At 43.0% G+C, this 22,536-nt stretch overlaps 1 pseudogene; it reads left to right on the forward strand.

Annotated features, from left to right (window-relative positions):
• The first annotated feature begins 6,597 nt into the window (after window positions 1–6,597).
• On the forward strand, window positions 6,598–22,376 carry LOC147639304 (uncharacterized; annotated as a pseudogene).
• Window positions 22,377–22,536: the final 160 nt, after the last annotated feature.

Raw genomic sequence — 22,536 nt, forward strand, 5'->3', positions numbered from 1 at the left:
ATCTGTTGGAATTAGGGTTGCAGGAATGCACACACAACTTCAAGAAGATGAGGAAGCTTGAGCACAACACAGTAGTGTATTATGAGTGCCAAAAATGAAAGATAACAAGCCCTAGAAGATAATGGGCGTATATACAATGCACGGGGGAAAAAACCTCCTAGTGAGGGAAAAAGTGCCCCGGCGGTCCTAAGTGTGTTCACACACATCACTACTATAATATGGTAACAAATCCCCCCTGGAGTGATGCGGTGAACAAGAGCTAGCACTCATGTATAGGGAAGTGTCTAGCTATGTGGACGAATCCACAAAAGGGAGTAAGCCCAAAGCTTTGCGAAAAGCTTCGAACTTCTCACGAGGCAGAGCCTTTGTGAAAAGGTCTGCAAGGTTATCCTGTGTTGGCACATAAGCCAAACTGATCTCTCCTGCAGAGAGTCTCTCCCTGACATAATGGTAGTGCACCTCAATGTGCTTCGTACGAGCATGGAACACTGGGTTCCGCGCAACTGCCAATGCGCTCTGACTGTCAGTGAAGATGGTGGTGGCAGATGGCTGCCCAACACCCAAATCAGCCATAAGGCGTCTGAGCCACACACACTCAACCGTAGCTGTGAAAGCTGCCCTGTACTCAGCTTCACAACTAGAAGTGGCCACAGTAGGCTGCTTCTTGCTCAACCATGATATGCATGAGCTTCCAAGCATGAAGCAAAAACCACTCGTGGACACGCGTGTGTCATAACAACCAGCCCAGTCAGAATCTGAAAAAGCATGTAAATCTGGCGGCAATGATCCCCCCTTGGGATAAAACAACCCAAGATGCCGAGTACCACTCAAATAGCGAAAGATACGCTTCACTGCCTGCCAATGCTTAATGCCTGGGCTATGCATAAATCTGCTCACCTGTGAGACTGCAAACTGAATGTCTGGCCTCGTAATGCATACATAAATGAGGCAACCAACAGCTGTCTGATAGAGTGTGACATCAAAGTGATCTCCAGCATCATGAAGACTCAACTTCAAACCTGTCTCCATTGGAGTAGCAATAGGCTTGCAGTCTTCAAGGCCAAATCTCCGCAACAATGTTTCAATATACTTTGTCTGACACAAAGCAATACCTCCATCACACTGCTTAAATTGTATCCCCAAATAATGATGCAAATGCCCCAAATCTGACATCTCAAAAGAGGCATTCAAATCAGCCTTAAAATCAGCAATATGACTCTCATTTGGTCCTGTGAGCAGCATGTCATCGACATAGAGAGCAATGATTAGATGTACACCATCCACACGTTTAGCATACAAAGTGCTTTCTGTTGGACTATTCTGAAACCCATGTGCAGTCAAATATGCATGTATTTTTTCATACCAAGCTCGTGGAGCTTGCTTTAAACCATATAAAGCCTTTTTTAACCTGCACACTTTGTTTTCCTGCCCTCTTTGAACAAAACCACGAGGCTGCGATACATACACCTCCTCATGCAAATCTCCATTTAAGAACGCAGTCTTTATGTCCAGCTGATGTACATTCCAACCATTATGAGCTGCTAATGCACAGATGCTACGAACAGTGGTCATACGACATGTGGGAGCAAAAGTCTCATCAAAATCAATGCCCTTCTCTTGAGCATAACCTTTTGCAACAAGCCTAGCCTTATGGCGATCCACTGTGCCATCAGGCTTACGCTTCAATTTGTATACCCACTTAGTGCCAATGGCCTTCTTGCCAGGGGGCAAGTCACATAAAGACCATGTACCATTCTTCATAATAGCATCGTATTCTGCTTGCATAGCAGCCATCCAATTTTCTGAACTTTGTGCCTCATCAAATGAAACAGGCTCACTTTCATCGCACATACTAGAAACAGCCAATGCATAACAATCTGACGCATAAGAGGCACCATGAGAGCCAGAACGAGTGCGACTAGACAAAGGGGCATCCAACTTGCTGTCACGCAAAGTCTGCACCAGCCATCTAGGCATATTCCTAGAGCCCTCAATCTCTTGTCTCTCATCCTCAAGTGCATCATGCACATCTGCATCAGATATAGGCTGATCTGTGCCATCATTTAAAACCTGCATAGGCTGAAAAACTGCCTCATGAGGTATTGCACTTGACTGTGCACCACTGAAAAGAGGCAACAATGTATCATAGACATCACGTGAACTGATATCTGTCTCCTTAGTACATGAAACCAAGGGCTGAACTGCATCTTCCACAAATACAACATCACGGCTAACCAAAATGCGCTTTGTCTGTGGATGATACAAACGATAGCCTTTGCTCTCAGCACTATATCCAACAAAAATACATTTGACAGCTTTGTCATCCAATTTTCTGCGATGTTGCACAGGCACTAATGCATATGCCAGGCAACCAAAAACACGTAAATGGCCAACAGATGGCTTGCGGCCATGCCAAGCCTCATATGGAGTGACAACCTGTAATGCTTTGGTGGGACACCTGTTTAGTACATAAGTGGCACACATGACAGCCTCAAGCCAAAAACCATGTGGTAGACTTTGACTCTTAACCATACATCTTGCCATTTCCATGAGAGACCTGTTTTTTCTCTCAGCCACACCATTTTGCTGTGGTGTATACGGCACTGTACATTGGTGTTTTATCCCACGCTCAGCCAGAAATGCATTAAATTCTGAAGACATATACTCCCCCCCTCGATCTGAACGGAGGGTGCCCATCTTACTTTCTGACACATTTTCAGCCATAACCAAAAACTGTTTGAAGCACAAAAACACTTCGGACTTTGCCTTCAAAGGATATACCCATGCATGCCTGGTAAAATCATCAATGAAAGTCACGAAGTAAAGGTAGTTTCCAAATGATGGAGTTTGCATGGGACCACAAACATCACTGTGAACAAGCTGCAATCTGCGTTCAGCTCTCACTGATCCATCTTTGGGAAAGGAAGTACGCTGCATTTTACCCAATATGCAGCCCTCACAAACATGCTTGACAGGTGCCTCAAGCTTAGGCAAAGAAGACACCATTTCAGATTTCTGCAGGCGCAGCAAACTTGCAAAATTCAGATGACCAAAACGTGCATGCCACAGTTTTGCATTTGAAATAGCCTGCGTATCCATAATAGCACATGCTGAATCCTCTACACATTTGCCATCCATATTGAGCTTATACAGCCCTCGACATAGTGAACCAGATGCTACAATGATGTCACCACAAGAGAGATCATGAACAGTACATCTGTCATCCACAAATTTTACAACCAAACCTGTTTTGGCAAATGCGGAGACTGACAGCAGATTCTTTTTGATCCCTGGCACATACAATGCATCAAAAAGTGTAAAGGTGTTGCCATTTGCAACATTCAGCACAATCTGTCCAACTCCTTTAACGGGATAAGAGGAGTTATTGGCACAAGTGACAGTATTCCCTGTGGGAGCAGACTCAAGGAAAGTGAATAAACTACGCTGCGAGGTGATATGCTTAGTGGCACCACTGTCAAAGTACCATACATCTGAATCTACTGCAGACATACATGTGTCATGCAAAGATGGGTCATAACTGCACTGCGCATTGAATGCCCATTCTGTATCTAGCACAACATTAGCAGATTCATTGTTAGAAGGAGAGGCATCTGCAACAGCCATACCAGCCTCTTTCTTCTTAGCCTCTTTCGCAGCCAGCTTAGGACACGCTTTGATGACATGATCATTTCCCTTACAGTACTTGCAAAATGTCTTCTGTTTGTCACCCTTCTTCTCATCTTTGTCTTCCTTCTTTGGTTGCGCAGCATTTGCAGATTTCTGCTTACTAGAAGAAAAGCCAGCTTTACCTTTCCCGCTTCTCTGACTAGCACCGAAAGCTTGATCTGCGACACGCATACTATTCCTGTTTTGCCTTGACTGGTCTTCTTGCAGCAAAACAGAAACTAACTCCTCAAATGATAAGGCATTGGGATTGCCTTTCATCATCAAGCGAAGAGTGGAAGCAAAACCCTGATAAGAATCTGGTAGACCATTCAAAACAGTCTGCACAAGTGAACTGTCTGACAGGATTTCATCTGCAGAAATGAGCTGCTCTTTGAAATCCTTGATCTTTGTCAAAAAGCTATCCATAGAATCACCTTCGTTCATATGCTCATTCTCCAACTGTTTTCGGAGATAAGCAACACGAGCCTCATTTCTTGCCTGATACAATGTGGCAAGTACATCCCAAGCATCCTTAGAAGTCCTGCAGGAGCGAATATGTGGGATAATGGTACGTTTGACAGACAGCGCAATCAAGGCATGAGCCTGCGCATCTCTACCATCCCAACGAATCTGCTCTGCTGAAAGTGGTGGTTCTCGAACAGCTGCTACAGCACTTGTGCCTGCACCATCATCAACAGTACCTGTTTCTGATGTGTTTGCAGCATTCCCAGCCACAATAGGACGTGCATCAATACCCTGCACAATATTCCATAACCCCTTTGCTACCAATACATGTCGCATCATATATGCCCACAATGGATAGTTGGTGCCATCCAACTTATCCTCAGCAGCCAACATGCGGAATACATCATTGTTGTCAGCCATGGCCAATGACTGTACTACTAGATGTAAATGCTGTCTGCAAGAGGTAAACCTGTATAAAATCGACCTGTGCTATATAGCACAGCCCAAAACAGACGAATGGGCACCTGTCCTGCAGATTGTAATCTTGACAGAAAATCTGCACAGTAGGACGATTTTGCCTGCGCAGTACTTGGAATGCAAAAACGGAGGGCGAAATGACTTCAGATCAAAATTCTGAAACGACTAAGCCCTACGGGCTCTCCCACGGCATATACTAACCTGCAGGCGCTCGTGAAACCTCGTTGCAATCGGAGGAGATGAAGCGGCAGGTGCCGGTGATGCTGCCCGGGAGGAGGAAGCCTGCTCTGATACCAATTGTTGGAATTAGGGTTGCAGGAATGCACACACAACTTCAAGAAGATGAGGAAGCTTGAGCACAACACAGTAGTGTATTATGAGTGCCAAAAATGAAAGATAACAAGCCCTAGAAGATAATGGGCGTATATACAATGCACGGGGGAAAAAACCTCCTAGTGAGGGAAAAAGTGCCCCGGCGGTCCTAAGTGTGTTCACACACATCACTACTATAATATGGTAACAGTATCTAACCAGTCCAGGTAGGCACTCACAACTACCAAATAAGGAGTTACAGTCACCAAAGGAATAGACCTGTACATGTACTCTTATTTGTGGTAGCTTCTAGGCTCACAATCTAGCTACCAGCCCATCAATGTAGATCCCAAGCAACATAAGATAGCTACCTTGCTAACAGAATCAGTTGCCATGCTAGAAATGACAACTCTAGGTGGTACCATTTATCCATATGCATCTTACCCTCGCCCACCTTACAAAAAGGTACACAAAAAAAACCAGTAATGAAGACAAGGGTTAGAGAGCATAACAGTATGGTACGTACCATGGGAAAAGCATGATTTGGCAGCAGTGTTTGGAAGGTGAGATCATTTGCGTGCATCCCATAGCCATGCAAATCTCTTTGCTTGTAGCATGAGCAAAACAATAAATATGATAAGCATGACCACAAGGAAGTATAAACATGCAAAGACCATCTGCATCATACATGACCAATCCACAAGCAAAACAAATATTGTGCGCATCTGATAAGCCCAGATCTGCATGTGGTAATTTAGGTGTTGGCAAGGATAGGAACACTTTGTTCCTTCTTGCCTGCATGTCTTTCACAAAATCCACCTGAGCACGCACATGCACTATTTGTTTTGCATTTTCTAGAAACTCTTGACTTTCACAGCCCGCACTAGCAGGAACAGTACCCATAACAACTCCATCCACAGTTTGGATGGTCAGCGACAATCTGTCCACTTTCATCCTCAGCTGTTGTAACTTCCCACCTGGGTCTGACACATTTTCAACCTTTTGCAACTCAGATTGTGCATCTTCCAACTGTCTTTTCAAACTACTAACCAGGAGCTGTGCCCCTTCATCTCGATGCATATCCGCTTTGTACAACTTTTCTTGTAGCTTCGTTGAGCTCTGACAGGGCATGAGCATATTTCCTTTCAAGCACCTCAATTATTCTGTCCAACACAGCAATTGCCTCTGAGTCCACATGCATATTTTGTACTGTCTCCAATTGCTCAAGAGGCTTCACCTGGTCAAACCTAGAGGTATGCGGTGCAAAGGAAGCATGGAAAATAGACCATCGATGCTTCTTTGCTTGTAGCTTCTTTGCATCCATAGCCGCTATCATGCTCTCAGAAAATAAATCCCAATCGACTGGCCCTTTTGTACACTCATGCAGAAAACCTCTTGCAAATGCCTTGGTCACCTCCATCCCATAGTTGCTGGGAGGTTCCTGATACACCAAAGTAAAAAGGGTGTAGAACCTGGGCCACAACTCTAGCTTCAAAGTCCTGCATTTTACTTTACTACCCCTTCTTGGCACCTCATCAAAACATGATAGCCATTCTGCATCTGTAAAATTAGCCTCACCCAATGTTTGCGCATCCACTCCAGAATTTGAAAGACCGTAGACTTCATGTGCTTGGGCTTTGGTCATACAAAAAACTGACTTTCTTTCAAACTGCACATATGGAGGGTACTAACACGATTTGCCCTGCAACATTCCATAGCACAACCAGAATCATCCCAACACAAGGGCAGGATCTGGTAAATCATCATCAACTCCCATGGGTGGCTCGCCGTTGGGGATTCTTGACATATGGTCAGCCAAGACATGTTGTGAGCCCTTCCACACTATGATAGTGAAGTCAAACTCAAGCAAGATCAGTAGCCATTTGGTGATTCTTTCCTATTGTATAGGGCTTTTTTACCAGGTATAGAAGAGCTTAATGTTCTACAAAGAAGATAAATTTGGTTACCAAAAGATAATGGAAAAACTTCTTAACGGTGTAACCCATGGTCAACCCTTCTCTTTCAGTCGTGGTATAATTCTTTCGGCCTCGTTTAGTTGGTGACTAGAAAAGCTGATTGGAAAATCCATCTTGTGTTCACCAGGTTGGCCAGCACACATCCAACAGCAAAGGCGAAGGCATTGATGTGGACATGAAAGATAATATCCCAGCTGGGGAACTTAGAATAGGAGCACTTGCCAAGAATTTCTTGAGGGTGGTATAAGCTTGTTGGCATTCCTCCATCCACTCAAAAAGGATCAAGAGTCCATAAAGGGGTCGAGCTATATCATCATACATAAAAATGAAACACCGATAATAGCCAACATGTCCCATAAAACACTGGAGTCCTTTAAAATTGGTGGGTGGGGGTAGTGCAAGGATGAGCTGCACCTTACTATCGTCCATGGAGATTCCTTGTCGAGAGACAATGTGACCGAGGAAAACTCCATGCCTAACCCAAAACTGACATTTGAGTGGTTTCAATGAAATGCGATACAACTTGCATCTTTCTAGCACCTTATGTAAATAGTCAAGGTGTGCCTTCCACGAGGAGTTGACACAGAGGTAATCCATAAATACCTCAAGGAATTTCTGAAGATATTCCTTATAGATCCTGCACATTAGTCGCTAGAAGAAGGTACCAAGGGCATTGGTCAACCCAAAGGGCATGATGTGATATGCATAAGTTCCCCATTCTGTGGTGGCAAAGGTTGTTTTGTGACTGGTTGTAGCCGTAGAATCCATCAAGGTAGTTATAGGCTTCCTTTCTTGTAACTTGTCCGAGCATGTGTTCAGTGAAGAGTAAGGGATAATGATCCCGTATGGTGGTGGCACTGACCTTTTTGAGATCCACACACACTCTTACCTTTCCATTCTTTCTGGGAGCTATCACTATGGGGGATACACATTCTTTCTGGGAGCTATCACTATGGGGGATACACATTCTATGTGCTCTATTTAGTAGATGAATCCGGTGTGTCAATGAGTCTATTGATTTCTTCTTGGACCAACTTGGAATACTTCGAATTCATAGGATAAACACTTTGTTTAGCCGATCTCGCTCCATCGACCAGAGGGATGGTGTGTTTGACTACTTCGGGAGCTCTTCAGGAGGTACACCCTCATATCCATGTACTTCCAGGTGAAGAAATCCTAGAGTTTTGTGAGTAGAGCAATGAGATTGATCTCTTCCTTTGTAGAGGTCATCTCCGATGTATACTAGCCTTGGGTCTTTACTTGGGCCTACCAGGTTAATTTCCTTTACCTTAGCTGAACCATCATATGAGGTCCCTTGTTGTCCATTGTGGGACCTTTGGGCTGAGTCATATTGCACAAATCTGTCGGCCATCTAGAAGGTTTTTAAGTGTTTGGAAACTTGTTTGGTCTCTTCTACCCTAGTGCTTTCTTCTTCTATTAGTTTTTTGGCTTATTTTTTCCATCAGTGCTAACTTGTTATTATTGTGTGCTTTGCACACATAGTAGCAAAGCTTTTCGGGTTTGGGATCAATGGGTTCTATTGGTTTTGGGGCGGTCGTGTGGACCAAAAGGGAGTTATTTGCGAACTCCTTTTGCCATGTTTTGTTGAAGTTGTCATGTGCTTTAACCACCCCTACATATTTTAGCCAGTGGGTGTCTAAGTCGGTAGGGAAAATTTAGCATTCTGGCCCACGGAATCCATCAAGCTTGCGAGTTCTGTTTGAGCATGTTCCACGTGATGGTTTTGCTATATCGGTCTATGTTGGTTCAAGAGTGCCGACATTAGGCACGTATGCAGCGCTAAGAATGTAGAGAAATGTGATTTACTGCCCGTCGGCTATAGCAAACCTGGTTCCTGTGCATCTTGGAAGTATGTCCAAGGTAGCAAGGATATGCATCCAATTCCCAGAGTATTCTGGCTCTGAAAGAGTTGCACATTCCGAGCACATTCCTCACTATCCTTTATTGTTTTATGGCACGTTTGGCGGCATAGGTGGAGGACTGCAGTGGATTTGGTAGTTGTTAGTGAGTCCTCTGCAAAGGGTCAGCCGCTCATGAGATGTACCTTCCACGTGCGTAGGTTGATCTTAACTCTCTGATCTTTCCTTTGAATGTACATATGGTCGGTATCCCAATTGTGGATCATTTTAGTTTCCCTCATGAAAGGGTGCCCAAGGATGCAGTCATGTAAAACTAGCTATGTCCGAAGTTCATCATCACCACAAAGGTGTGGCGGAAGGTGGTTCCAAGGATCTTTATTTTCAAATCCTTCAATAGACCAATGGGTCTAGCAGAGGCTCCATCAGTAGCGAGTTTTACCAGTAATGTGAGTCATGAAAAATGACAAAATTTGTATACAAAGAAAATTTATTTTCTTAGACAATGCACTAACCCCATGTAAGAGATTCATCAAATTATATTGGGTCTAAAAGTAACGTCAATTTTTTCACCTATCAGTTTGTTGATAACACGCTACGTACAACATGCAATGTAGAAATGTGTATTGGTACAAAACTTATCCGTGCTCAAGGGAAAGTATGATCTAGAGATGCTTAGACAAATCAAAAAAGGAAAGAAAAGTAAAATTTGTTGATGACGTGTGGACATTCTTAATTTGCATGATATAGAAATTGTTTTGTATGGGGATTTGAGTTAAAAAACTTCTTGACACTTGCATTAGAAAATAATTGATATTTTTAAGCAAAAGGTCCAAAGACTCTGGTAGTTAATTGGAAGAGTTTCTTCTCTTTTGTAAATATTTTTTTAAATTGGACATTTTTGGGTTTAGAGTAAAATGTAAGTAATGTTTTATGCATTTTTTTTTCACAAAAGTAGTGTTTTTTTAGGTGTTTGACATGAAAGTGTGGGCTTTGTCTCCATAAATTTGAAAAAAAAGGTATATTTTTTTGTTTTTCCTAGAATTTTTTTGGTAAAAATGCTCTCTTGCTCCCCCATCTAGGATTGCTTTAACCTAGAGGTCATTGAAGGTTATCGACAATGTAGCATTGAGTTCATCGCCTTCAAAATATTGTCCAAGTTTATTTACTCAAACTATGGGGGTGCCAATGATCTCGTGGGGTTCAATTTCATCTTCCTTGTACTCATTAGAGCTATCTAGCTCTATGGATTCTTGCATGCCTGCCTTGAGGCATCCCACCATCCAATCCTTCAGATCCTTCCATAACCTTGGGCTACCTTGAACCAAGGTGCCAATGGGGATTTGGATCTGAGAAGAGGAAGGGAGATAGACCAACAATGTCTCTAGGAGCACAAGGCTATTCCGTGAGGAAGGTCGCCTTGGCGTATTCTCAAGCACTTATTTGTATAAGGTATTTAGATGGGGACCTCCATGTCTGTTCTTTTAAGATGGTCATCCCCCAAGTGTTTGAGATATTCAACTACCCAATTTCCCTGGTGGGGGGTAGCTGTCAAAGTGGGTGATGCTGCTTGTGTCAGTCTATGAGGGGGTGACTGGTCTAGGATCTTTCTATTATATACCTGAGCCTCTTCATGTTAGAGAACAAAGGGCATGGCTCAAGGTAAGAATTTGGAGGCTCATCTTCTATCTAAGCTTGGCAATCCCTGACTAATTCTTGGGCTGCAAAGAGTCTTTCCTTCTCCTCATGCGGCTAGGGTATTCGGCAAGCTTTTTAGGGAACTTGTTAGTGTCAATCAATTCCTTGGATTGGGTGGCCGATTGTAGTAGATGTTCCTCTTCTAACAAAGATGTTGATGTATGTGTGGTCATGCCATCTTCCGAACCACTCTTAATAACTAAACGGCTATCCCCTTTGCCGATTTCTGTGGTTTTCTTTCTCAAGTGTCTAGTTGCTTTGTGCTTGTTCAGGGACATTCTTTGAGGCTAAGACCTTTGCTTGTCCCTAGTCTCGTGAGGTCGATGCCTCTGCTGTAGCATGAGTTGCAGCCCTTTATCTATTTCTCGTCTGTTTTTTGCAATCTGGTCATGGCGTTGAGAGGGATCGTATGAATGAAGCCATCTCTTACACTCATTAGGTTAATGTTGGTGCTAGGATTAGCTTCACGAGCTTTTCCTATTGTCCCTAGTCTCAATTGGACAATCCTTATACATATGGTCTATCCCAAACCCAACGCATAAAGGGGTTAATGTGGGAGTGCCTAGAGAGGTGCTTGCCATCCCTTTATTGATTGGACACTCAGCCACTCGATGAGGTCTTGTGCAATGATAGCATTTCATGGTTGGTCGTTTAGCCATTGTATTCATGTCCCGACCCCGTGGCATTAGGACAACTAAGTACACTCAGAACATTTGGTCACCCTCCATCACATAGTGTCTTAAATATTGGGAGGGTGGATTAGTTAGCTCCAGAGGTTCATAGGTGGAACCTTCAGGAACATCCCCCTCGTTCCCTTCAGGGTTATCCTACCACGTGTGACTCGTGGCGATGGGAGTTGAGGTGGGAGAATTGGGGGTGGTAAGGGTGTTTCGGGTGCCCTAAGAATTCCTCTTTGGGCCACTTCTTGGCCTGGTTGAGGTACATTGTGAAGCACAGGTGCTGGAAAAGCCAGCGGTTGCTTTGGGTTTGCAGGCAGGGCTTGAGGTAGGGCTTGAGGTAGAGCGCGGGCTTGAGCAGCCCTTCGCTAATAGTAGTTTGTGACTTTGTGACTACCCCACCTTTGGCAATATGCACGTAGTAGAGGGTGGAATGGAGTCGAAGATGTGGACACTTTGTGTTCGTATGGTTAGCTTGACAAATCAGGCACCATACTAGCTCCCTCTTCAGATAGAGATGGGGTTGGCCAACTCGATCAGCCTTGGCCAGTTCTCCAATGTTGGGTCATTTGTTGCATTAATGTAGCAGCCAACTACTCAACCTATTGTCCAGAGGTGGAATCCTTGCTTTTTCCATCAAATCTGGTGCTGGTGGTCTTGAATGAGGATTTTGAGGTACCCTCATGGAGTTCTCGGGAATGTGTTCCCTCTTGGTGTTGTCCTCAAAGTCCATAGCACTCTTACAGCATTGCTCAAAGGAGGTATGGGCCAAGGCATACAAGGAATTTGTCACGGGTACGACATCTTGACCTTCTAAAAATCTCCCTATTAGCCTTTCATCAGAGAACTTATCTCTAGCACTACAATGATAGTGGAGATATCTGACTCTATTGATGTAGTCTTGGATGGTTTCACCATCCTTTTGCCTAACATTGTGTAGCTACTCAACAAGACTCCATCTAGTTCCTTGATGAGAATATCCAACCTTGAAGGCCTCTTTCAAGGCTTTGAAGGTGGCCTTGTCCTCAGTTTTCAAGGACCTAAACCATTGGTCGGCTTTACCATCTAGGGTGAGGCTAAAGGAACTAACCTTAACTTGATCATCCGCATGGCCAAAGGCCTTACAAATCTGGTTGAACATATCTAAGTGCAGGATGGGGTCTCCAGTCCCATCAAACTTAGTGATTAGTTTTGAGATGTTTGCGGGTTTGTTTTTCTCCTAGTCTGGGTCCTCGTGCTTGTTAAGATGGTACAAGGGGCATGATGCTAGCATCCACTCCCCTCCCTATTTCCATGGCTATTCTCAACATTTTCAGTGTTAGTAGCCCTGGAGCGAGTGCTGGTTGGGAAACGATGGGTGGACGAGCTGGGCCAGGCGGATAATAGACCATTGGAGGTCCTTGTCTCATGGGTGGATTGGGCAATGCCTGATGTGGCCCCATGTGGTACCTTGGGTATACTCCCCAAGGTGGATATTGTTGATCTATAAGTGGGCCAAGCTGATGTGACGGGGGTGGGTAGGCCCTTTCTCTCTAATACGATGTTTCAGACCTTTGGGAGGCTGGATCTGGCCTCGGGTTTTGTATGGGTTGTTGGGCTCAAAATGAATTGACCAACCTCGAGACGAGTATGGTTCTCTAGACTAACGGATGAGTTTGGGTTTGCTGGCTCTGACTTTGCCCTATTTCCACTCTAGGATGTAGAAGTGGCATGGGCTCTCTTTCCTGTTGGTGTTCCATACCTCTCACCCTGGGATGTGGCTCTTCTGTGACTGTGTGTTACCCATGATAAAGTTGCGGAGCTTCAAAGCAAGGCTTCTCTTTGAGTCTGTAGGAGAGGTAGGGTCTTACTCTTGGAAAGGTGGTATGTCCATACACTAAGCCTCAAGTTCTCCTGTTTTGAGGTCAAGAGTTTCTCGTCCCACTAGGGTGATCTTTGCTCTCATTGGTGTTGTCAAAGACTAGCACTATTTGGCTGCAAGATTTATTAACCCTGATGGGTCTGACCTTATGAGCGAGGGAGCTTCATGAGAGTTTATATCATCAAAGAGAGGGTTTCCTTGTACCAATTTTCCCAAACATAGGTGCATGAATGTGTGGAATTACTCTGTAGGACCCCCTTGTGAACAGTTTATATTTTTCTTGGGAATGGTACAACCCTACACTTTAAGATGGTATGAGTGTATGCTTTGTGGAGGACACAGGCATACGCTTCTGAGAAAGAAGGTGACACAGGCATACGCTTCTTGGAAGACATGGACGTTGTCGTGCCATGGCACATCTATGGTGTGAAACCATGCATATGAGGCCATTAAATGCAAATCCAGATGCATGGGATTAAGTGCCATGACTTGATTTATATGATGCCCATGTACATATGTTCATATTGTAAATGAGGTTCAATAAGACGAGCTGAGACTGAGTCAAGTCTCAAAGCCTGTGTACATAATGGGTGTAGTAGGTGTTTTAACACTTGGATAGTGTGATGTTTTTAGTGGAGGAAAAGGGCAAGCTTTTGCTGTGCAGATGCATGCTTGAAGGCCAGGCAAACAGTGGAGAAATGTGTGAGTTTTTGTGAAGCGCACAAGCTGATAAGGAGCCATTTTAGAGGGCAGATAGCAGGAGCTGGGAGTGCCTGATGGGTATGTGATGAACTGAAGAGTTGTGGTCAGACATGCTATGAACAACTTCCTAGAAGGAAATTTTTGTAGAGGAGCTACAGTTTGAGATATTTTTAGCACCCAAGGTGGGTACTTTTCATTCGGAATAGCTACAGATGATAGATGGCTAGTTTGAAGTGGCCAAGGTTGCAGCAACATTAACTAGGAAAAATCTTGAAGTGATGGAAATGCTCCTCGCAAAATCTGAGAATAATCTACCGCCTAGCCTCAAAAACTCAGAGAGAGATGACAAAGTGAGTTGCAGTTCTGAAGCTTCTGAAGAAGAAAGTTCTAAACCATCTAATATAGATAAGGATTTAGTTAAGAAGATATAAAGACAAAAAACAATTACACATTGGGTTCTTGGTTTCATGGTAGTTGCAACAGCCATCTGGCAATTTAAGATGCTCTCTATGATTCTGGGGGTCAGAAAGACCTTCACAAAACCTTTCCAAACGCTTGGAGATGTGCTTACTGAGGGATTCAAGGGGGAAAATAAGGAGGAGCCCAATGGTGCTAAGGCACATCAAAAAGCTCGTACAGTACTACCCTCACTGTTGGGAGGTGAAGAAGAAAAGCAGAGAACAAAGCAAACAAAGCATACTACCTCTGAAGATTTCAAAATCGGTGAAGCATTGACATTGTCACTTGACAACATATTGTCTATAGGACTGTTGACAAGGCTCAGGGAAAGGCTCATGAAGGTGACGCAAGGTGGCAGCTTGCGTGGCATGCAAAAGTTTTTTTTTTTTAAAAATTTCTGAATATTATGCAGGAAATAAGGAGGCGCAGTATTTCAAACTGGGAAAATGCAATTTTTGGGCTGCAAAAGGTGAGGGAGCTCCGACTCTCTTGCGGGACAGGGGAAATAACCAGAAAGCGGCGCATATTGGAAGGTGTGTGCAGAAAATGAGAACCAGAGCGTCTTCTAACCAGTGATTTTAAAATCAAAACGGCGCCTACTGTATAGAGCTTCTAGGGATTAGAATTAATGAGTGAATGAAGAGCTATTACAGGAGACGATCTTCAAAAAAATTACACATTATATGATGCTTGTGATCTTGGCGCAAACGGCAGTGCATGGGAAATAGCAAAATCAAAAGAAAAAATTCGCTTTTTTTTACTCAGATAAGTGAAATCTTGTTTGATGTTATTTACCATTTGAAAAAAATCGTATAGAAGTTTTTTTTTTAAAAAAAAACAAGAATTCTTTGAAAGTATATATGGTTTTGAAGAACCATGGAATAAAAAGACATTTGGTTTTGGATTGTTAGACATGGTGACTTTTTTTAAAAGACAGATGAATATGTTGTACATGCTCCATGTGCCATCTTTTGCCTTGTGAGTTGTTGGAATCTGAAAGCAAGTTTTTAGGTGATCATGAGACATTTTAAAATGATGGAATTGGCATTATATGGTACATGTGATGTGAATGGTCACATGTATATGGAAATCATTTGTAGAATGTGTTAAGCCTACATGTGATTGGTTTGAGGCATTTGGAAAAAGGAGTCAGTAAATCTATGCTTGGAACTGGACATGCTCTTGATACACAATCTATGTGCAATCATCAGGCTGAATTTGGGGATGTATTGAAGTGATTTGGCACATGTATATGTCATAAAAAATGGAGATGTCTTATGCACCTTGAAGAGTTATGTGTGTGTGTTTCCTTACTGGGGATTAGAAGCTACTCTCACAGCTAGAAGTCTCGCACTTTCCCAGCGACACTGTCCATGTCACGATAGCTTTTTGGTGAACCCGACGTGAAACTGCTGGGGTGAGAGTGTGGTGAAATACACAGGGAAGCTATGGCTGAGAATCCTGAGGGTCAGGGGGTTCATTTTGACCTCGGAGTTATGCAAATGTTTCAGATGTTTACTATGTATATGCAACAGCAGCAAGCTGCTGAGAGAGGACAAATTTCCACGACCAAAGCACTGCAATCAATTGTGAAAAAGGTGGATCAATTTGATGGTAAGGATATCACAAAGTACCTGCGCAATTACACAAAGGAAATGGAGCTAAACAGGGTGACTGAGGAGGATATGGTTCGAAGCTTTGAGCTGGTATGTGTTCCTAAAATAAGAGAGCGCATAAGGGGATTGCAAACAGCACATGGTGGCAGAAATTGGGAGGAGTTCAAGCTTGCTTTAAAGGATGAATATTTCATGGAGGATTCCGAGCGAGTGACCAAACGAACTTTCTTGGAATGGGTCACAAAACCCAAAATGCAAATTTCTGCCACAGAGTTGCTAAGAGAGTTTGAGAAGCGTTATGCCCAGCTGTCAAGGATAGAGCGCACAACTTTGGACAGAGAAAAAATAGAGCTCTTCTTACAAGCAGCTGGGAAAGATCTCCAAGAGAAACTGGAAATCCTCCTTGAGGATAAGGATACAGAGCAGGGGCTAAAGAATGATTGGAATGATGTCGAGGATGCGGTCACCATGCTAGCAAAGTGGCAGCGAAGGAGGGATAAAATGGTGATGAGCTCGGCAACCCCTATAACTGCTGTTATCCCTGAGAATCTACCAAAACCAACTGCTGCAATCCCAAAGGTAGAAGGGCCGATGGATAAGCTTATTAAGGGTATGCGAGACCTAAAATTGAAGATGTCCAGGATTGAGGAAAAAGGGCTACCATTAGGACAGGCTTCTATGCAAAGGCCTCAAAGCAAAGAAGGGTTTACATTCAGATGCATATGGTGTGATGACCCAGAACATGCAAAGAAAGACTGTGCTAGCTATAAAGAAGCCCTCAGAAATCAACTTGTGTTTTTCAAAGATGGAAAAATTCACCTTACAGAGACTGGTCTTCCATTAAGCACAAAGGAAAAGGAGGGATGAAAAAATTGGTTGAGGACATGGTCGCTGGACATGCCATCTCTATGGTTGAGGCAGCAACCTATGGGTTAAAGGTTGGTCAATCAAAGCAGGAATCTGAGAATGATGAAGATTATGAGAATGAAGATTTTTGGCCATCAACAATGGAATTAATTGCGTCAAAGAAGGTGTCTAAGCAAGCTTTGCATGAGGCAGGTGACTGTATACGTCTTGAGACTGGCTGGGAGGAGCCTGTGGATTCTTTATCTGTTCATGCCTACATTGCTAAATGCCAGAATAATGAGGCACAGGTAGAGGAGAAGCGTAAAAGGGAAAATGAGGAAGGAGGGTCATCAAAAAGAGTTACCCGTGGAAGTGAAAAGAAGGATCCTGGGCCATCACATATGCCTCTACCGCATAGCAGACCTCCACAGGAAGTATCAATGGAAGAAGTGCCAGCAAAAATGAAGCATGAGAAGGAGAAGGGTAAAGGAAAAAGTCCACTCTACAAACTTCAATCTGATATTGAAGCTGCAAACAGATCTCAAAAAGGTGCTTGAAGAGAGGATTCTAAATAGCAGGGTGGAATTTACACTAGGGGAAGTCTTGGGAATTGCAAAGAAAGAATTCCATGATGAGATAATTGATATTATACGAAGGAAGAGGCAGTCCATAATTGAATCTATTCCATCACAAGGAGAGGCAAGCACTTCCAAGACTCATGGAGTACAGGTACAGCAAAAGGAAGAGAGAGAAAATGTGGTGGAATGTAATCACTCTGCTGAAGGGGCACGACAAGTGCGCTTTGTGGAAGAGGATGATGAAAAAGAAGTTCTTACAAAGAGTCATTATTCCAGGAGCCATTGGGCAAGGGCCACCACTGAAACCCTTGTCAAGATAGGTGACTTGGAAGAGCCGTATGTCGCTCTAATCGACCATGGGTCTGAAATAAATCTTATGGCTAAAAATCTCTACAACAAATGTAAGTGGCCAATGGATGTAGATCATGGGTGGATGATTAAAGCAGCTAATAACTCATCTGGAGAGCTCTATGCAGCATGTCCAAATGTAAGGGTAACTATAGGGGACGTGAAAGATGATCAGAACTTCTTTGTTCAGGAGATGTCATCGTATCCCCTCATCCTTGGGCAACCCTACATTACAGCTGTGAGGATGGAAACAAAAGTTTTGGATGATGGCTCGGCATATGCAAGAATAAGGAGTAAAGATGGCAAGAAAGCTGTTCAGTTCTTGACAGTTTGCATTAACCATGAAATGAACCATGAGTCTCTTCGAGCACAGTCACTCCCAAAGATAAATAGAGAATTCATGAACTATAGGGAGATGAGGGATTTTGGCCAGGTGCCATTGTAAAGCGGGATTCCAATGGTACAAGGGAAAATGAATTCTCGCAGGACTCAATCAATGTAAATAACTTTTCAGCAAATTTTCAGGGATTTTCTAGCTATGGGTCACTAGTCTTTGTAAAAAGCAAGGATTTGAAGCGTGGCATGCGTAGACATGTACAAAATGAACAAAAAAGTCTTGAGCAGTGTGGTCTTTTGGAAAAGAATGAGTTTATTTTAGGGGTGCTTGATGAGGTGTCATTTGTGGATACTATGGATGTGCTTTTTGATATGGGAAGAGCATGCTTACAGGTTGGAAATGAGATGATAGAGGTGTCATCTGTGGGGATGTATGATATAATCTGGGAATTAAGGGGATGGAATGTAAAAACATGAATTGTGAGATGGATGCTCATGTTGATACAAAGTACAAAACAGTTGCAAAGAAGGTGAAACCAGTTGCCTTGCCCTTGCCACCAGGAAGCAAGGAAAAATTAGATGAAGTCTCTATGCAACCGAATCTCAGAGATCCAAAGAAAATTGGGCATAAGTTTACACAGGAAACCCTAAAAGAACTGAAGATTGGTGAAAAGGATTTTCTGTTGAGGGAATGCTTTGAGGAGATGCTTGTAAAACATGGGAAAGCCTTTGCTTTTCAGCCGCATGAGATAGGCTGTGTTGATCCAAGTGTAACAACGCCAATGGTGATCTTCACTGTACCACATGTGCCCTGGAACCTGCGCGGCCGATTCTAGTACCAAAGGCTCTCTTGCCAAAGCTGATGGAATTACTAAAAGAAAAGATCAAGATGGGAATTTTGGAGCCATCATGCGCTCCATATTCCAACAGATGGTTTACCGTGCCAAAGAAAAATGGAACATTGCGCTTCATTCAAGACATGCAACCTATAAACAAAGTCATAATCAGGAATGTGGGAGCAGGTTCGATTGTGGATGAGTTTGCAGAAGCATTTGCAAGGAAAGCTATATACTCTATAGGTGATCTGTATTCGGGATATGATCAGTTCCAGCTGGATATACAAAGCAGGGACTTGACCACAATGAAAACTCCTTTGGGATTGGTAAGAATGTGTACCTTACCACAGGGAGCCACCAACTCAGTGGCACATATGATGAATGGAATGAATAAAGTCTTGCGAGACTTCATACCACAAATAACTATGCCTTTTCTGGATGATGTGCCAATAAAGGGCTGTGATGAGAAAAATAAAGATGAGGATTTGGATTCGAAAGGGTGCCGTAAGTTTATGGCAAATCATATAAAAGATTGTGATATGATTCTATCCAGGCTTGAAGAGGTGAATCTTACTTTGTCTGGATCGAAATCAGTATTTGGGGTTGGTGAAGTGCTAATAGTGGGGCATCTTTGTAGTACTAATGGACGCCAACCTTGTCCAGCCAAGATAGATGCAATACAAAGAATGAAAGAGATATGCATTAATGTTACAGAGCTGAGGAGATTTCTAGGTGCATGTGTCTTTTATGTTATTTGGATCCCACATTATGCACATGTAGCAGATCCTCTTTATCAACTTTTGAGGAAAAATCAAAAATTTTTATGGAGTGCAGTACATATTAATGCTATGCGGAAGCTGAAATATTTGCTCCAATCATCACCTACTCTAAGGAAGGTAGATTATGAGTGTGGCAGGCCTATGATTGTTACAGTTGATACTAGTCCTACTGGGATAGGATGGGCAGTAGGGCAAGATGATGAGGATGATCACAAGTATGTAATCAGATTTGGAGCAAAGGTATTAAAAAGCATTCGTCAACGAAAATATCCGCAGATCAAGAGGGAGTTATGGGGAATAGTCACTGCTCTAAAATGTGAAAAAGAATATCTTATTGGGGCATCTACTTGTAGAAACTGATTTCTTACCACTCCTTGGGATGATTGCAAGCTGCACCACTCCAGATATTGCTATGCTTAGGTGGATTGCCTATATCAAGTCACTAAATCCTGAGTTTGAGCATATTACATGAAAAGATAACCCAGTTGCAGATATGCTATCAAGAGCCAGGTATGAAGATGAAGAAGGGATGATTAGTGATATTGATGATGTAGGTACAAGATTCTATACTACTGCATATGCAAAAGGGGACCATACTTGCTTATTTATCAAATGCACTTGAGTCTTTTACTGAGGAAATGTATGAAGGAGATTGGTTGCTTATTGGTCAATACTTGAGTACTCTGACAAGACAGGAAAATTGGTCTGACTCAGAATTTAAGAGGATCCGCAGAAAAGCATATGGTTATTTTCTAAAGGATGGGTACCTCTGGAAGCATCCTAAGCAGAGGAATGCTATGCCACAGAGAGTCATATGTGATAAAGAGACTCAAGGGAAGCTCATGAAAGAATTCCATGAGAGTCTCTGGGCTGCACATCGAAGTGTGTGGGCCACCTTTACCAAAATAAAGGAAAGATATTGGTGGAAAGGAATGTACAAGGATATTTCCCAATATGTGGAAACATGCATGGTATGTCAAATGTACTCAAATGTGCAACATCGTGATGGCTTGCAACCAACCTACCCACCTACCATGCACTACAAATGGGTAGTAGATCTAGTTACAATGCCTTTGGGAATTTGGCAGATGCAGTACATAGCACTTGCAGAGAAGATTTGACAAATCAGGTAGAGGGGCGTGCTCTTAGAACAAAGAGTACGGAAACAGTATGCAAATTTCTCTTGGAAGATGTGATTTGCCGGTATGGTTGTGTTGGGAAAATAACAGCTGATAAGGGTGAGCTAGATGTTGAAGAAGCAAGGGAATTCTTCTCTAGAATTGGCATCAAGCTGTCCCTAACATGTGCTTACAATCCTGAGGGCAATGGTAAAAGTGAGCGAGGACATCCTCCAATCATTAAAGCTTTGGCTAAGGCATGCAGAGAAAGAATGCGAGAGTGGCCAAGGCTGCTACCATATGCTTTGTGGGCTGACCGTACAACTCATAGCTCAGTGACAGGATACATGCCTGTAGAATTAATGTATGGTCAGAAGCTAGTAATGCCAGTTGAAGAAGTAGTTTCAACTTGGAATGTATTGCCCTGGGTGGAAGGATTGAACAGGGAAGACCTCCTTACATTGCGAATAAGGCAGCTGGAGAGGAGGCCTGAAGATGTAGAGCTTGCTAAAGCTCGTTTGAAAGATGCAAGGTTGAAAAATAAAGAAAGATTTGATAGAAGACACAGACTCCGGCCAAAACCTATTGAAGAAGGTGATTGGGTCCTAATGTATGATAGTAGCCTTGACAACCAGTTCACTGTTCAAAGAAAGTTTGCAAAAAGATGGTTTGGCCCTTACATTGTCAAGCATGTGTATGGAAATGCTTAGCAGGCAAAACGATTAAGATGTTTAAAAGAAGGCATGACAATGATCCTTTTGATTCACAGGAGACTCAGGATGAGAGGCTTGACAGTGATAGTATGGATATGGTTGAAGAGGAAGAAGATGATCTTCCTGGTAATGTAGAAGATGAAGATGACATCCAGATATATGTGGATCTTGATGATGATTTGGCACATACCAGAGGATGTGCAGGTTTAGAGGGGGCTTCCTAGAAGGAAATTTTTGTAGAGGAGCTACAGTTTGAGATCTTTTTAGCACCCAAGGTGGGTACTTTTCATTCGGAATAGCTACAGATGATAGATGGCTAGTTTGAAGCGGCCAAGGTTGCAGCAGCATTAACTGGGAAAAATCTTGAAGTGATGGAAATGCTCCTCGCAAAATCTGAGAATAATCTACCGCCTAGCCTCAAAAACTCAGAGAGAGATGACAAAGTGAGCTGTAGTTCTAAAGCTTCTAAAGAAGAAAGTTCTAAACCATCTAATATAGATAAGGATTTAGTTAAGAAGATATAAAGACAAAAAACAATTACACATTGGGTTCTTGGTTTCATGGTAGTTGCAACAGCCATCTGGCGATTTAAGATGCTCTCTATGATTCTGGGGGTCAGAAAGACCTTCACAAAACCTTTCCAAACGCTTGGAGATGTGCTTATTGAGGGATTCAAGGGGGACAATAAGGAGGAGCCCAATGGTGCTAAGGCGCATCAAAAAACTCGTATAGTACTACCCTCACTGTTGGGAGGTGAAGAAGAAAAGCAGAGAACAAAGCAAACAGAGCATACTACCTCTGAAGATTTCAAAATCGGTGAAGCATTGACATTGTCACTTGACAACATATTGTCTATAGGACTGTTGACAAGGCTCAGGGAAAGGCTCAGGAAGGTGACGCAAGGTGGCAGCTTGCGTGGCATGCAAAAGTTTTTTTTAAAAAGAAATTTCCGAATATTATGCAGGAAATAAGGAGGCGCAGTATTTCAAACTGGGAAAATGCAATTTTTGGGCTGCAAAAGGTGAGGGAGCTCTGACTCTCTTGCGGGAAAGGGGAAATAACCAAAAAGCGGCGCATATTGGAAGGTGTGTGCAGAAAATGAGAACCAGAGCGTCTTCTAACCAGTGATTTTAAAATCAAAACAGCGCCTACTGTATAGAGCTTCTAGGGATTAGAATTAATGAGTGAATGAAGAG

Source organism: Cibotium barometz, chromosome 4 (assembly GCF_041138505.1).
Source record: "Cibotium barometz isolate CiBa-2024 chromosome 4, ASM4113850v1, whole genome shotgun sequence".
In the NCBI taxonomy this organism is placed as follows: Eukaryota; Viridiplantae; Streptophyta; class Polypodiopsida; order Cyatheales; family Cibotiaceae; genus Cibotium; species Cibotium barometz.